Source organism: Amblyomma americanum, chromosome 7 (genome assembly GCF_052857255.1).
Source record: "Amblyomma americanum isolate KBUSLIRL-KWMA chromosome 7, ASM5285725v1, whole genome shotgun sequence".
In the NCBI taxonomy this organism is placed as follows: Eukaryota; Metazoa; Arthropoda; class Arachnida; order Ixodida; family Ixodidae; genus Amblyomma; species Amblyomma americanum.
In genome coordinates, this window is record NC_135503.1 from 8,062,481 (window position 1) to 8,079,141 (window position 16,661).

A 16,661-nucleotide genomic window follows, 5' to 3' on the forward strand; every position below is an offset into this window, starting at 1 on the left:
CCGTCAGAGTAGTAGCCAGCAGAGATTAAAAAAAAAAAAAACTTGCCACAATATAGTCCTAGCGAGACTCGAGCGAGCGCCAGCTCAAGCTGAGCAGCGTCGTTTACCGATGCCTTATTAAGAATACAAAGAAGCAATTCCGTACACCAGTTGTTGTTCTTAGCCTTACAAAAGATGGCTCATACCTGCGCCATTTTTTGCCAAGGCACATACGTTGGGCAGACCTTTCTTAAAATTGTAAACATGTTTTCTAGAAAATAACGCGTTTATTATTATTATTATTATTATTATTATTATTATTATTATTATTATTATTATTATTATTATTATTATTATTATTATTATTATTATTATTATTATTATTATTATTATTATTATTATTATTATTATTATTATTATTATTATTATTATTATTATTATTATTATTATGTTTTAGTTACTCATTACTAGCCTTACACAAATTTCAGCTTGTTAATTTTTGTGCTATTTCTTCCTCCGTCTTTCGCCTATTTTCTTTGTAGCCTAATCGCCCAGTTAATTATTTACTTATGACTTGAGAGTATTGGAAAAAGCTACTGAATAAAAGTGGAATGCTTGAGGAAGGCTGTCTCACGGGCTACATTTCAATTTGCTACATTTGCTAGTCGCCTTTCTTCATCAATTTTTGTGTCTTAACGGTGTGGGCGCATTTACTTTTGTACAATTAGTATGTTGTAGCGCGAAGACAAGCTGAGGAGACAAAATTACAAATAAAGATTCAAAAACGAAAGCAGGGACGGAATATTAATTCAAAAAAGAAAACAACCTTTAGAATCATCTGGCGCGCAAGACGCGTGAAATAAGGGTAGGGAAACGAAAGAAAGTAACTTATAATTATTTTCTCCGAGCAAAAAAAGGAGGGGCGCTGGCTTCCAATTATATACGAAAACACTTTCGTCAGGCGACCAGGTTTAATGATAAACAAAAGTCCGACAACACAAATTCAATCGATAGCAATATAATAAGTTTAAATTAAATATTGGTGCATATCGGCTGGGACTGTCGTCAGCCTACCTATGAAAACATGAACATGCGGTTTTCAAAATTAGCAACATTGCGCAAAACAAAGTGGGTTCTTGCGAAACTTTTCTCTTGCGGGATAATGAGACAAAGAACGCGGTTTTCCAATATGTTGGCGCAGGTGGTGCAGGGAAGTTTGCTGCATTCGTGTGTGTATTTATAGTGCATGCAGCCTAACATTTCCCATGCTCTTTTACTTGGAGAAGAAAACCGCTCTAGTAGGCAAGAAAAATATGAAACATACCTGTGCGAAATGGTTCCAGTTTCTTACTGAAGTTCCAGTTGGCTCGAATGCCAAGTACACCGGTAGCCTCGTCTGGGTTGACAGCAACGTAAGTGCATTTACCGGGGTCGCAGGATTTGCGAAAAGGGGAAGCATACATGCGTCAAGGCATAAAAATAAAATAAACTAGGACATTTCGGGGCCTGTGAAGGTTCCTTGTTCATTTTGAGCTCTGAATACAAGATAATTTGCTCATTAAGGAAAATTAGTCGCCCTGGATGTTACACCTACCTTTTTTAGTTCGTTAATGATTCCCCTACTAATGATTAATATTGAGACTTAAACAGAGTTTGTGATAATTGCTTTTTCTCTGGCAATGATAGGTGTTTCATTCTAATCAAAAGCAATGGGACGCCTGATTTGAACTAAATATATGGTAATATCACGGAAATTTAGACTTGCTGACTGCGCCATTTCACATGAACTTCATTCCATTCATTCCAGCACCTTTACTATTTCACTTGAATATTAATCAATGCAGCGGGTAAAGCGCGCAAGCAAAACAGCGCTGTTAGTTCTATTTTGATAATTTGACGGTTCAGTTTCACTACTTTCTTCACTTTCGCCCATCGGGAGACGGTAACCTCTCAACATATTAGTTATGAGGGCTCACAGGTATACGACGATAATAACTGACCACGCGTATAGACTGCAAAGTGGGTGCTGTAGTGCTGGAAATGGCAGCGTCGGAACTTCCTATAATAACCTCCCAAATAACTGCAACAATGTGGCAAGAAGAAGTATCTCGTTCTTGAGAAGAAGCCACAGATGTCTGTGCAGACAAAAAATTCCTTCCTTGTTCTTTTATTTCCCTGAGACTGATGGCTGCATTTTTAGTTACCTTTCCACGGTACTTGATGGGGACGTTCTAGTGTATCATTTTTTTAAAAGCTGTCTGCATTCCACTAAGTATAATCTTTCTGTTGTGCCCAAAAAACCCTGGACATGATCAGTTAATCCTTGAAGAAAGACTGAGTGAAAGGAAATACTAAGGGCTAGACTGGTAGATTATTCAAAGGGAACACTTAAGCTTTGTTTTCTTGCACGAAAATATGTTTCCGCTTCTGACAAAAATCGAGAAAAAATCGAAAATGAAGCCTTCAATGTCTTTCCCATTTGCACTCTCATGCAACGCAGCAATCCACCCGTATTTGTGTCCTAGAATGACATGCGATCTCAGCGAATCGAAAAAAGGGCGACCCAGCAGAGAATCAAATCCCCAAATGTTAAGCCCAAAAACGGAGACATTCCCAACTAGGCATCAGTGGAGCTCTACTGGCCTGCATCAAATTTCTGACTGGAATTCAGTTTTCCTTAGCGCGAGATACAGCTTAACGGGGTCAAGATTGCCTTTACGCAAAATGATGTCTTAAACAATGCAAAACACAGACATGACTTCGAAATGAGAAATATTGCTTGATAGTTTCTGAAAATTGTATACCCTGGAAAGGATATAAATAAAAACACACTGATCGCATGTTATCAGTGAGCATGCGCAAACATTGGAACATTCAATACGCGCTCTTCCCGAACGTTGACACATGCGGGGCTTCTACTGCTATAAGCATGCAGTATTGATTAGAATATTTGGCGATTTTTTACGGCAATTACTTTAAATCTATTTCTTTTTAGAATTAGGGAGATTGTTCTATAAAATCTGCTATTTGTTTCTTCAATGCGAAGAGTGCGTGTGACTCATAAACGTTAGCTTTTGTTGCTTTAAAAACTTGCCGAATCTGGCCAGATCATAAATAATCAGGCAAGAAACATCAGCACATTTTACACGCTTATTATGGTATAAGGCTACAGCAGAGTACTGCATAATAGTAACTGGCAGCAATAAACAAAATGTTTGTTGGTTGCACTGTACGGATGTTTTCCTGTTTAAGGTACCAACATAGTAGCCTTTCTTAAGTGAAACTTATGCTTGTAAACAGCCAGTTTAATTACTGAAGGATTGCATCGTACGGTACCTGGTTCATTTCTATGGGAAAGCCTCCATTTATAAAGTAGAAGCCTGCGTGGCACAACTTGCCGCTTCGGATTCGTCCGCACGATAGCTTTTTCGTGGCGTCGATGGCGATGTTCTTCTTGGCAAAAGCTGCTCCCCTGAGTAAAAACTGCAGCATTTTCTGAAACAAATTGAAAGGAAAATACAGTTAGCTCCTTTTCATTTATCTTGAATTGGCTTTGAGCCTGGCAGGCCATTGCTTGTCCAGGATCCCTCTATCTTTGTTTTATCTTTAATATTTTATTTTGAAAACACAAATAAAAGGGGGAGGGGGGAGGAGACAGAGCTTGGAGTGCCAACGCAGCCTGAGCCTTTTGTGGGCGAAGGCATCGATTCGGATTTTGAGCCTTCCGGTATAATTGACACTGAATTCTAAATAACTTTTTCTTTAACATGTAGCTTCCATTCGTGAAGGCGACCAACTTTTAATAACAGAAAGGCCTGATTATTGCTAGCGCGATGGGACACGCAGAGAGACCGAAAAAGCTGCAGGATGAACGTTCGCCCTGTTGTCTTTCACTTGTTTTCCTATGAGAAACACCAACTATCCCAGCTTCCTGCATTAAATATTTTAAAATAAACACGTTTTTTCCTATGCCGCCCCTGCTTGAAATAAATGGTAGAGCGTGGAAAACGCTAGCACGGGCAATGGGCAGTGCTTGAGAAGCTCCTGCCCTCTGGCCTTCATTAACCCTTGAGAAAAACAAGTATCAATGCAAAAAAATGGCGACAAAATAACAGTGAAAAATGCAGACATTTTCCAAAGTGCTGGCGGGGAAAACCTCCCAAAAGGGGGATTTTGTTTTTTTGTTGAAACAAGGTGTGGAAGAGCATTATCGAAATATACTGGAACATATCTACAGCAGCTGGACAGCTACCATAGTCCTCCATAAAGTCAGCAATAAAATTTCAAAAAGGAAGGGTGTCAGGCAGTGGGACACGATCTCGCCAATGCTATTCACCGCTTGATAACAGAAAGTATAGAGGCCTGGATTAGGAACAATTGGGGATGAGAGTTCATGAGACATACTGTAGTATTCTGCGATTCACTGATTACATTGTCTTCCTAATCACTAAGGAGATGAACTGCAAAGCACGATCAATGTGCTCGACAGGCACAGCAGAATGGTGGGCGTGAAAATGAATATGCAGAAAACTAAACTAATGTTCAACAGTCTCGGAAGGGAACAGCGGTTAACAATTGGTAGCGAGGTGCTGGAAGTGGTAACTTTAGTGACCACTGATCTGAATCACGAGAGCGAAATAACTAGAAGAACAAGAATGGGGTGCAGCGAATTTGGCAGGTTATCTCGAATCATGAATGGCAGTTTACCAATATCCCTCAAGAGAAAAGTGTACAACAACTGTATCTTACCAGTACTCACCTCTGGGGCAGAAACGTGGAGGTTAACGAAAAGGGTTCACCTTAAGTTAAACAACGCAGCGAGCCATGGAAAGGAAAACGATAGGTGTAACGTTAAGAGACAGGAATAGTACAAAGTGGGTGAGGGAACAAATGCATTTGAATGACATCGTAGTCGAAATGAAGAGGAAGAAATGGGCTTGGGCAGGGCATGGGATGCGAAGGCAAGGCAACAGCTGGCCCTTGACTGTAACGGACTGGATTCCAAGAGAGAGCAAGCGTTCCACGTAGTAGTGGAACGCTTTCAGGACCACCACAGTGCCGCTGGCATGCGGCCTTGAGCTCCTAAAGGAATATTTCCTCGGACTAGGAGCACATTGGTAAATGCGCAGCGCAATATTTTGATATTGCTGAGCAGCACCTGACTAACGGGTGCATTTCATGCGCGAAGATATTTGTGCCTGACTGTGTCTGCGATTGCAGGACTAATTACATTCCGTGCATGCGTGCCTGGTGATACAGCGCTTCGTAATCCTCGGAGAGCTAGGGATGATATAACTGCATGCTTATTTTGTTTCATTCTGATTTTTTTTGCGCTTGGTTTTTGCCTCATACTCTCGCTAGCTGTCACTGGAATCAGTCAGGCACACCGACGAATGGTCATAATTGAGTAGAATCGGGCGAATAGAATTTTATTGCAGAGATGTTGCATTCATTACCTGCCTTCTATCACTGCTTACAACAAACCGAGGGCAACAGGCGCGGCTAATTGCTCCGTGGAAAGCACGCACAGGAAAACGCAACTTAATTGGTCTTGCTCTCCACTTATGCACCAGTTTATAACTTTATATGCACACTTAAAGAGGCATGTGGTTAATAAAATTTATGAGCAAAAAAACAGGCAGAAGGGAACGGCTTTACCAGACCTCAAGCGGCAGTGACTGACAAAGTTTTCGGCCTTGCTTTTTGCCTAAGCAGTATGATAACCACTGGGTTTTGCTCCCCTCTTATGCTTCATGCAAAAATTTTCGCTTCATGTTTTGCCATTTGCCCGTTGTACAAGTCTTCATTGCCGATGTCATAGATTAGAAATCCTATCCAAAGGCTCTCGCCTGTCGCTTCTCAACTGCTCTGCTTTCACATGTCATGATTTCAAACGCCCTAGAGCATTTTCTGCCTTATTTCTGGTCTATTCCTTCGCACAGCCGAAAAACGAATCTGTTTTGCACACTGGAAGCTACCAGCATGGACGAACAAGCGCGAATTTATTCTGAAATTTCAAAGTAATCACCCTTCTCAAAAATTATATAAAGCGCACTTAGGACGACAGACAAGGGAGACCAAACAACACAAGCGCTTACACGCAACTGGGCGTTTATTCGAGAAACACACAAAAGGAAGAACAATCACAAACAAAACAAAAGCCATCGCGCAGGCGTAACAGGAAAAGTGCTCATGCAGGTGCGTCAAGATAAGAAAACTCTCTTTCATGCAAAACCACCATAGGATCGGCAACACACGTGTGCTGATTCTTACGGATGTGGTAGGTAGGTATCACACCTATCACATCCGTAAGAATCAGCACACGTGGTTGCCGATCCTATGGTGGTTTTGCATGAAAGAGAGTTTTCTTATCTTGACGCACCTGCATCAGCACTTTTCCTGTTACGCCTGCGCGATGGCTTTTGTTTTGTTTGTGATTGTTCTTCCTTTTGTGTGTTTCTCGAATAAACGCCCAGTTGCGAGTAAGCGCTTGTGTTGTTTGGTCTCCCTTGTCTGTTGTCCTAAGTGCGCTTTATATAATTTTTGAAAATGAAAAACCAACTAGCTCAGATGTCAATTCCAATCACCCTTTTACATCGCTGACCGCAGAAGCAGTCCTCCGTAGCGCCAGCATGCGCCACGAATTGAGGCGCCTCCTCAAGGTCATGAAAATCGCCGATAGAAATACTAAGAATACCGCAGCGATGACCGAGTGGTTGAGCATCCGCCTCGCATGCGGAAGGTGCGGAGTTCGATCCCCAGTGCCGCCGGGTACCTACCGGGGATACAATAGGTACAAGCTTTGCCCTGGCCTGGTGCTCGGCTAGTAAGGGCTGATATGCTTGGAGAATGGGTATTTGACCCCCCTTTGAGTAACCGAAAAATACCTTGTGCCATGGCGCTCCTTGACCAAGACGCCCTTGCACCATAAAAATCCATCGTCATCAGAAGTACTAAGAAGTAACATAAACATTGCTGCAGTGAATGAAACGTACAGAAACAATAAATTCGAATGCCTGCAAAGCGTGTGCACATTTGACAAAGATTCAGTACTTACTGTAATCGTGTCGGCAATTGGTAACGCGAGCCGGATCTTCGCTGTAATGTGACCCAGAAAGGCTACTGGTGCAAGGGCGTTGAATAGTAAAACCTAGGACACAAGCAGAAAGAACACGCAGTGATGTTTGTAACACTAACAACGATGTGTTCCTTGGTAGTGCGTTACAAAGGCGGTGTTACAACTGCAGCTCAGTTATGATCATTACGAAGTCATTCAGTTTTTTGAGCAGGAAAAGAATGCACGCAGACAACAGCTCGAGTTTCGGCTTTACCCCATACTTGGGCACTGCTTGTGGCATTGTGAATGTTTTCGGTACAGGGCGCACAACGGGACTATTTGATGGTACTGGTTTACGTGGTTTAACGTCCCAAAGCCTCTCAGACTATGAGGGATGCCGTAGTTGAAGGCTGCGGAAAAATTTCGACCACCTGGGGTACTTTAACATGCACTGACAGTACACGGGCCTCTAGCATTTCGCCTCCATCGAAATGCGACCGCCGCACCTGGGATCGAACCTGCGTCTTCGGGTCAGGAGCCGAGCGCCACAACTGTTGAGACACCACGGCAGGAACAAAAAAATAGATTGGACCAGGCAAAGGATCTTCAATGTAAACAAATGGTGCACAAATGCTAGTTGCTGTCTCTAAGTTGAAATTTTTCTCCGCTAAGTATGTCAAGAATTGTTGGTTTTCCAAGATTCCTGTAAAGAATGTGTATTTCGAAGTTGATTTTTTTCGACATACTGGGGCTTTTTTTAGGCTTCCTTGCATTTTACTCAAATTTTCACGGCAAGTTCTCTGAAGCCTTCTGATTATTTCAGTTCAATTTAGCAGACGGGCAATGTTTTGTTTCAGCGCACATTAATTTTAAATTTTCCCGTTTCGTGGCTTCAATCCAGGTGGTTTCTACGGGCGATGATGATAAATCTTCATTTGCCATCAGAATGGGGGCCCCCTACTCCCTACCTCCGGAACGCAGGCCAAGGGGCAGGGGCCGGGACCTCCGCGACTAGAGACAGGCAAGGAGCTTCTGACTCCTCGCGGCAGCTATCGCCAGATCCTTCTGTGCGTGACGTCACGGGTTGCTTTCCCGTCCATACTCATTTTGCATTTTCTGAGAGAAAAACTCGCCATCTTGCTGTGGACATTTCAGACAAATAATAGCTGGAGCTGTCGCCATGGCCAGTTTAGCCAATTAACGCTCACACACCACGTATTATTAACAGTATCCGCGGCGTCATACTTGGCCTTTGGTGACGTTAAACTTTTGCCCGAACCAAATTTTGGTGGCGGTTTCCTGCCTTTTCCGGTTGTTCAGTTGTTTTCTCATCGTGTTCAAAAACTACTCGTTGGAACTTATGCAAGAAAGTCAAAGAAGTACATCGCGACAGTCAAAACAAAATGTTCGAAAACGTTCGGTAGTTTCCGTTTTCGACTGAAGCACAGCCTTGCGAGGCTTGGCTTCTCATTGGATCAACAGTAGTTGGAAGACGAAGCACGAAGCAGGCGTATGTTATTTTTGTTATCAATGTTAATTGACCACTAGGACAGCACTATTGCCCGAAACGGCGTTTTTAAGTGCGCAAAGGTAGCAAAAATTATCCAGTTACTCTAGGCAAAGATAGAGTGTGCTACCACCTCGCGGCATTCAAGAAAAACAAAACTTTTATTTTTCAGTTTTACGTCGTGAGAGGACGCCACATCACAGTCACGCTGCCGACGCAATTTCAGGAAGCTTCAGATTGGAGTACCGCGGCGGCTGCGTTGTTATCACGGTGGAAGAACCGTGGTTGTTATGGAGGAAAAACGCTACGGCGCCCGTGTGCTGTGCGATGTCAGGGCTCGTTAAAGATCCCCAGGTGGTCGAAATTATTCCGGAGCCCTCCACTACGGCACCTGTCACTTCATTTCTTCTTTCACTCCCTCCTTTATCCCTTCCCTTACGGCGCGGTTCAGGTGTCCAACGATATATGAGACAGATACTGCGCCATTTCCTTTCCCCCAAAAGCAATTATATAGATTAGGGTACAGATTTCCGCTGTTTTCATTCTTTTATTATCAATGTAGTACCTCTGCACAATCTTTTTGAAGCTCCAAAACAACTTTAAACTTGAAATCAAACACACGCTTCCGCGCGTGCCGGCACGCGCACGTTAAGCTTTCAGTGGTAGCAACTAGTTATGTCTCAGTTCTAGCTGCTGCCGCAGGGAATGCCTGCCCTGTAGCGTGCAAAACTGCATTTTGCCTCCTCTGACCGGAATGGATTTATTATCGGTCATGAGGTCGTCCGCCAGTGATAACTTAGCGATGTAATTTGCCTCCTTTACCCCTTTTTTTCGGTTCAGCGTTCTTCTTACCTTATTGTTGTATTCCGGTTTTGAAGCGAGCAAGCCGAACATTATCAAGGTTCCTTGAGACCATCCAACATACAGCAGTGCTTCCTGTTGTGTTTTGAGCAAGATGGCGTCTATTTGCGCCGGAAGATCACTCTCGATCATTTCGTCAAAACTGCGTGAATAAAATGCGTGCCACCGGAGAACCCTTAGATAAGCATGGACATTGTATGCTACGCAATGCTTGTCCAGAGTTAATTACAGTATTGCTGACCTAGTGCATATCATCAGATCGTGATTGACAGTTTGCTTAAGTGCTGAAGCGCACTGAGTAATCTAAAACAATGACAGAATCTAGGTTAAGGCGATGTAATTCTCATGCAAACATTTAATTCTCATTCCGGTTCGTACAAGATTTCGGTTTAGTTGGCAGTTTTTCACTGTGCAGTATCAGCCCAGCAGTCTGCTGACATTTCTTTTAGTCCATATACATATCTCCACGGTTTTCACGAATTCTTACAAGTATATAGGCTAGTGCTCAAGACGGTAGGGATCATCGCGATAATTTCGGAAGGAACGGGTGCAAAAAATCTCGCAAATAGTTGTCCATACGGAGCCTTCATTTGTATATGAAGTAGCCGTAGGAAAGACAATTTTATTGATTCCTGGCGGAATCGCATAGTTCATGTGTGCATCGAATACGCACTGTCGTCGTAAATACCGCAACTTTTACATTATAAAGTGACGGCGTCTATACTTATAACCATGCTGCTAGCCGCGAACACTTATTGCTTTCGTTTTGGGTATGTTGCGTAAACTAACGATCGCAGCTCGCAAGCACCGACTGACCTGTAGTTTGTCTCTAGTTTGTTCTTCTCATTCTGAATCGAATGAATGACTACAAATTTCCTCAGGGAAAAGAAGTTTCGGAATATCGTTGATCCCATTTACCTGAAATCCCAAAATGTTTTGTCCTTCTTACTTAGGCGGAGATGGCTGGAGTACTTGGTGCCTCGCACGTTGCCTAACCAGACGTCAAAGCCATGATCTGCTAGGATGAAGCCTAAGCGCGAGAGTCACAAAAGAAATCTGTTAAAGCGCTCATGTTTAATTCTTGTGGTTTTGCCGATTAGGAGTGATACAAATATATCAGTAAAAGTGTATGCAATAAATGCAGAGAGTTATAGGGGGAAGTTTAAAGAAGAAGCAGGCCCGTAACTTGAAATGTTAACTAAACTGACTCCAAAATAGTAACCTAAGCAAACTTAGTAACTTTCTACTGAAGTATTATACATCGCATAAATCGTTGACATTTTGCACGGAAACAACGTCGGCTATTTCAGGATCAAAACCAGCAGTTAAACTCTGTGTATATGTTGCTCCTTAAGTAATACGGGGTAGAGTGACAGCTCTAATGTTAACATACTCGTAATATAATAGGTCGACTGTAGAAGCGGGGTTTGGCTATATGCTCCTGAAGAAACAATCAAGAAAGAAAGCTTAGAGAGTAAGTTGGTTCAGCCTTGCGCAACGTTCCTTCAAAGTGGAAATTGCAGCATAATTCTGCCCATTAATATGTTCATTACGGGAGCGATCTCCGCCGCCATAATTTCTGTGCCTCCTGGGCCAACGGCGTGCCACACCCTTGAAAATTCTTGGATGTGGTGAGAATTTGTTGAGCCATAGCGGCGAGGGCGATTGGGCTTTAGAAATTCTAAAAACTGGTATGGCTAGCATTAACAGGCGCATAAAAATTTCTAATTCCAGTCAGGCACCTATCAGTATTAGTTAGAAAGTTAAGCATGAGAATTTAGTAAATCTCTTTACTAGTTAGCATCACTCGCCTGTTTTTGACGTCCGCAGAAGCTTCTTTTTAATTCAGAAACCTTATTTTTAAAAATTAGTGAGGGGCTTCACTGAAACGCCTGGTACATTCCGGGTGCTTCGGTGAACTCTTCAAAAAATTCTGAAAACATTTTTCAAGAAAAAAAAAGAAACCCTCTACAGGAGGAAACTCTAAGCTGCGGCGGATATCATTAATTGCAAAGTGCGTTCTAATTTACTAAACTTCACTAGTTAAGTTAATTAAATAGCGATGTCTCACGGTTATTGCGAATTACGAGTTTCTAGTCACGGGGAAGACGATGCCATATTATTTTTTTAGGGCCAAGCATAATTTTCTAAAGGCCTGCAGCGCGAGAAAATCCCGTGCTTTTCTGGCACCAAACCGAAACTCAGCGCATGAGGAGCGCTTTATGTCTGGCGCACATTCAACTTCCGCTGGTTACGTTAAGCAGTGACTGCGGCGGCCAGTTCGAAACGTCTGCGTTAATTTCCCCGAGTAAGGAGCCTCGACGCCCAGGTTAGATTGCGGGCGACGTAATTTTTTGGTTTCGTCGCTCGATACAAAACTTATCATCGTCAGCTACACGACCATCGATTCTGAGAACCCAGATAAGAGCAGGCTGCAGTTTGCTTTTTTTTTTCTTGGGCTCCGCCACTTTTGATGTGGTTATCAGGTGGCCTAGATGCGAAGCGCCATCAACCGCTCATTTAGTCACCATGCTTAGCTGCTGTTCGTATATCAGCGCTGCTTATTAGGAAGTGCATCAGGGAAAGAAAAGTTTCGTCTTGCATATACATTGAATGATGTATGTAATGTCGGGTGCGAAAATGGTATGCAACAGTCGAGACTGCATGGCTCGCTGCTTTTGTGGCGTCTCTCGGCACTTCATAAATATAAAATGTACCTCTCTGGTATTAAGACAAATAGCTGGCCCTGTTGGTACGTAGCCCAAGCTGGAGCGCCACGCATCGAAACGAGCAAAGTGACATGCCTCAATCAAAAAGGTCCCCTTCGGCCACAGTACACCGCATATCTACTAATTATACACCTTTAATATTCGGTGGCATTTGGGCCTGACTCTGTTGTATTTTTCGGTTTCGATGCATGGGCAGTTTATCAGCACTTTCTCCTTCTTAACTCTCCGGAGGTGCAAGAACATTTACTCTCCCCCTTCAACTTGACTCACTGCAAGCAACATAAATTATGCTGTTAAAACTTAAAACTACAAACTCAAAAATACCATGTTCTGTTTTAAAATGGCGCTTCACTAGGGAAGCGTAGTCCGCAGTCTTACCGGGGCTTTGGTCGGGCATATTTGCCACGTAGTCTGCGCTGGTGCCATGCAGACCGGTCATCAAGAAGACGACAGGTTTTTTTTTGTCCACGTGGTGATCCTACCGCGGTTGCCCGTCCGGTCGGTATTCTTTGGATCCAGATGACGTAGGAGTCTTTCGTTGTCACTGTGTGCTCTTCCACGGGGTACCCCTTGCTTGCTATTAACTCTGACTGGAATCATTGTTTCGCGACAAAAGAAATGCATTTGAGAAACGCCCGAGTGGGGAGGAAAATTTCTTGTTTTGAATATTCGCTACCATCTGGTGTTTTTTGTCGTAGAGACGGCGTCCAAAGTTTGCAGAACACGCGAGTCAGCTTCTGTTCAGTCTCGGTGCATAGCTTGAAAGTAACACACTGTCTGCCGTGTTCCCGCAATGAAGCACAGGGTGACATTTTGATTTCAGATGGCAAGCAGTGGCTTCTAAAAAATAAAACAAGCTTTTTGCGAATCACTTCCCCGGTAAATCGCTGAAAACTCTGTACGCGAGCGTTTATGCAATTTGCATTCATAAGAATGTGGCCACTGCAGCCAAGCATTGCAGTTGTGCACTTAACGTCTTGCATCAAAACCTGATTGCTGCTGAACGGGCGCTGAGGCTTAATTTTGTGATTCTAATCTCTTGAATTATCTTTGCATTTCTCTTATTATATTGGCATTACATATCCAGTAAGTTCAATGAACCAGCACTCAGTGTCTTTCCTTTATAATGCTTTGATTGTGCTTTATTCTTCTCGGGCATTGCACTGACGATTCCAAAATTTCACTTGTGTTCTCAAAACAATGTAAATACCGGGCTTCTGCCACTTAAGAGAGAACCATAATAATTATTATTTCTTTACCTGTTTACTATGTGAACTACCAGAAAAAAAAAAGAGGGGAATGCGATTGAAGCTTGTTCACGTATATCGTCTTAATTTGCGCACTCTTCCCTTTTTATCCAAATAATGAACAAAAATAGCCCAACAGCATATATCTTGCCGAAGTGAGCTAGAAGAAACGCTGCACAAAATATGATTTGAATAAACTTCGCTGCTTGGATCTTTGTTACTCGCTTTAAACTTTTTGTAGACGGGCATTTCGTTGCCTAAAAGCTACACATTATCAGGAAAGATTCTACAGGCAAGTATCCACTGTTAATTAGTCGTCTTGAGATAGCGATACCAGAGGGAGACCAAGGCCCTATTACACTATACATATTCACAATTCCTCTTATCTACGTAAAACACCTTATAGGGCTATAGTTGGCGATGCATTTTCTTTTCTTGGAATTAAACAGCGCTATATTTTCACGAATACACAGAAAGACATGGCAGGACGGACAGCGCCGGCCCTGTCACGTCTTTCTGTGTATTCATAAAAACATAACGCCGCTTAATTTCGAGAAAAGAAAATCCTCCTAAATATACGATACGAGGAGTCAGCGCGTTAGTGCGAGACACCTAGCCGTTGTGAAATGGGAAGTGAATATATCAGCTTACCGTGTTCTTCTTCGCATCTTCGTCTGCCGGTAGAAAGGTAGCGCTTGACGACCAAAGAAATGCTAAACATTGCGCCAGCAAACACAGAAAGTTTACTTTCAGCATACCAGCAAGAGGCTTTGTAGGCGATGGCTGTCTGGTATCACAGGCAGCATGAAATGCTTTTGCAGGCTATCCCCTTCTTCGAATATGTACGCATCGGACTAACGGTGGAACGATCGCAAACGAGACTTTCCTGGAAATATTTCTGCAATAAACCAGTCGAGCAAGAGCAGTTCAAAGGGGTGCCGTAATGCACTTGACCGAAACAGTCTTGTATTTTTGATGCCGCAAAATATGAGACAACGCACGCCTCAGAAACTCAGCGGCTGAGGCGGCGTAGGTTAAACTGAGCGTTTGCTACAGGTGCTAGCATTTCCTCTTCCTTCGTTAGGCGAGGTCTTGTCGCACGAGAGCGTGCCTTCGACTGTCGAGCTTCGCGGGACCAGTAATAGCATTCGCGTACAGAAGCCCTGCGCGTTTCAGGTGACTTGTGCTCCTTATGGAGATTGCGCGCCATTGGGCACGGCATTAGAGCTGTTGTTCAAATTAGTCCAGCTTTGTGAATGACTAACCTGTTCGATCTGACTGGCTGGATTCCAAATGGAAGCAAATTAACCACTATCGATAACGAAGTGTGGACATCCTGATGTTTCTGTTCCGTGATTAACTCCGTCTACATCTCTGGGACATGACAGAAATGCTGCTTTTATGATGACTTTTTATTTTTCCTACGATCCAGCTTCAACCTGCATAGTTGCTGTATACCCTGTATTGTCTGAAACTGAAGCTGCCTTCACCTGTTTTTCAGGTTTTAACAGTACCGTCGGGAGCACTGTTATACGTCATTGAACCTGTGTAACGTACTGGTGCCGGGTTCTCTTGTACATGCCCCTCATTCTCTGCCCTGAAACAATTACAGTGTCTTTCAGAAGCCTTTAAAATTTCCACCTTCAAAGCGCCCTGCGAAAACTAATGCGAACGTGGTATGGTAAGATGAATTCGCAATTAAACGGTCAAATTCCTTTTCTCCGCACAGCGTCTGAATTCTGACGCCGGGAGTGTTCATTTCTAGGTGAGAAGTTGTAGCCTGTCAACACTCACCTTTGGTGAAGAAGCTTTTAGACTAACCAAAAGGCTTAAAATAAAAACAAGGACAGCGCTGCTAGGTATGAAAAAAAGAATGATAGATGTAACGCTAAGGGCCGGGAAGAAAGGGGATTGTGTCAAGAAACAAACGTGATTTGATGATGTTGATGGATGTGATCAGGAAGAATAAATAGGCATGGGCTGGACATGAAATGCAAAAGGGAAGACGACCGATGGTTCCTTAGTGTAATCGAGTGGATTCCAAGAGAAGGCAAGGGTAGCAGGGGGCGTCAGCTAAGTGGGCGGAAAATTGGAAAATTGGTTTTTGATGAAATAAAATGGCGCAGTGATTGTCTCACATTTCATGCCACAAGAGAAGGGAGGAGGGTGGGAGTCGGTGGATAAGATTAGGAAACTTCCGGAGATAAGAGGGCAGTAGCTGGTGCATGACAGGGTAAATGGAGGATAGTGGGAGAGCCTTTTGTCCTGCAGAAGACGTTGTTAGGCTGATGATGATGATGATGACCGGGATTGTGCTGTCCATCTCTGAGGTCTTCTTTCCTGTCATTTTCATGCCTTCTGTTCCATCTAAACACGCTACTGTAAGGCACAAAATATCTTGGTTTTCTCTTTCAATGATACTGTTTAAACTTCAAGAGATTTAGCTAATGGTTAAATGTTTAGGGGATCCCCCAAGGTGGAGTAGATTTGTTATAAGGGGGGTGATTACTCATTGGCATCCACACAAGCGCAGCCATACGGCTAAAAAAGAAAGCTAATACAGCTTTCTCAGAAACTTGGCAGTTGAAGAAAAATTCGTCCTGGTCTGGGGTTCGAACCCCGAACCAGGACCCACGTTTCAGGTGATTCGTGATCAGCTGAGTGACGTTCTTTTGGCTCTCGTTATCAGTGCCATCCTGATAGTCACTGTGTGTAGCTGAGTATTTTGTACGCGGGCACGTAGCGTTATGATTTTCTCAATTTCGAACTTTATTTATCTTGCGCGAACAACCTTGTAGATTTTCATTCGGCATGTACCCAATGTCCGGTGTGCGTAAAACATCGGCACAAAATTGAGGCTCCTCTTGTGTTTAAGTTTGTGCTTCGAAAGCCGTTTGCTGTTCTCTCTCCAAGTGACAGAATAATAGATTTTGAGAGTACCGTTTCTTGTAATATTTTTGCTTCTCTTAAACCATCCGTGCCTAAAATGCGTCTAACTCAATGGTTTGGGAGAGTTGTCCCTTCTTTGATCTTTTTATACCCTCTCTCCACCCCCCACCCCTCCACCTAAAAAAAAATATGCCGTACGCCATGCAGTGAAAAAGTTGATGAGCGGAAATGTATTGTTTGTTCTTGACGTGAGTCAATAATTTTTTGCTTTTTCGCACAAAATATGGAACAATATAACTCCTAAAAAGCAACATGCGCGGAGGCAAAAACAGTTTGGCGACAGTTCTGTAATGCAGGCAAAGAATGTTGGAACAATAGGACTATGAGGATCC

The 16,661-nt window shown here is 43.1% G+C and overlaps 1 pseudogene across 1 annotated transcript in view; it reads right to left on the reverse strand.

The window, feature by feature from the left end:
- The window catches only part of LOC144096923 (gastric triacylglycerol lipase-like), a 32,914-nt pseudogene extending 18,733 nt beyond the window's left edge, over positions 1-14,181 (reverse strand). The window contains exons 1-7 of the transcript XR_013306870.1: positions 14,032-14,181; positions 12,512-12,723; positions 10,323-10,434; positions 9,396-9,546; positions 7,037-7,129; positions 3,316-3,474; positions 1,304-1,375 (exon numbers count right to left, since the gene is read on the reverse strand). The product of XR_013306870.1 is annotated as a gastric triacylglycerol lipase-like (transcript). The remainder of the gene's footprint in view (positions 1-1,303; positions 1,376-3,315; positions 3,475-7,036; positions 7,130-9,395; positions 9,547-10,322; positions 10,435-12,511; positions 12,724-14,031) is intronic.
- Positions 14,182-16,661: the final 2,480 nt, after the last annotated feature.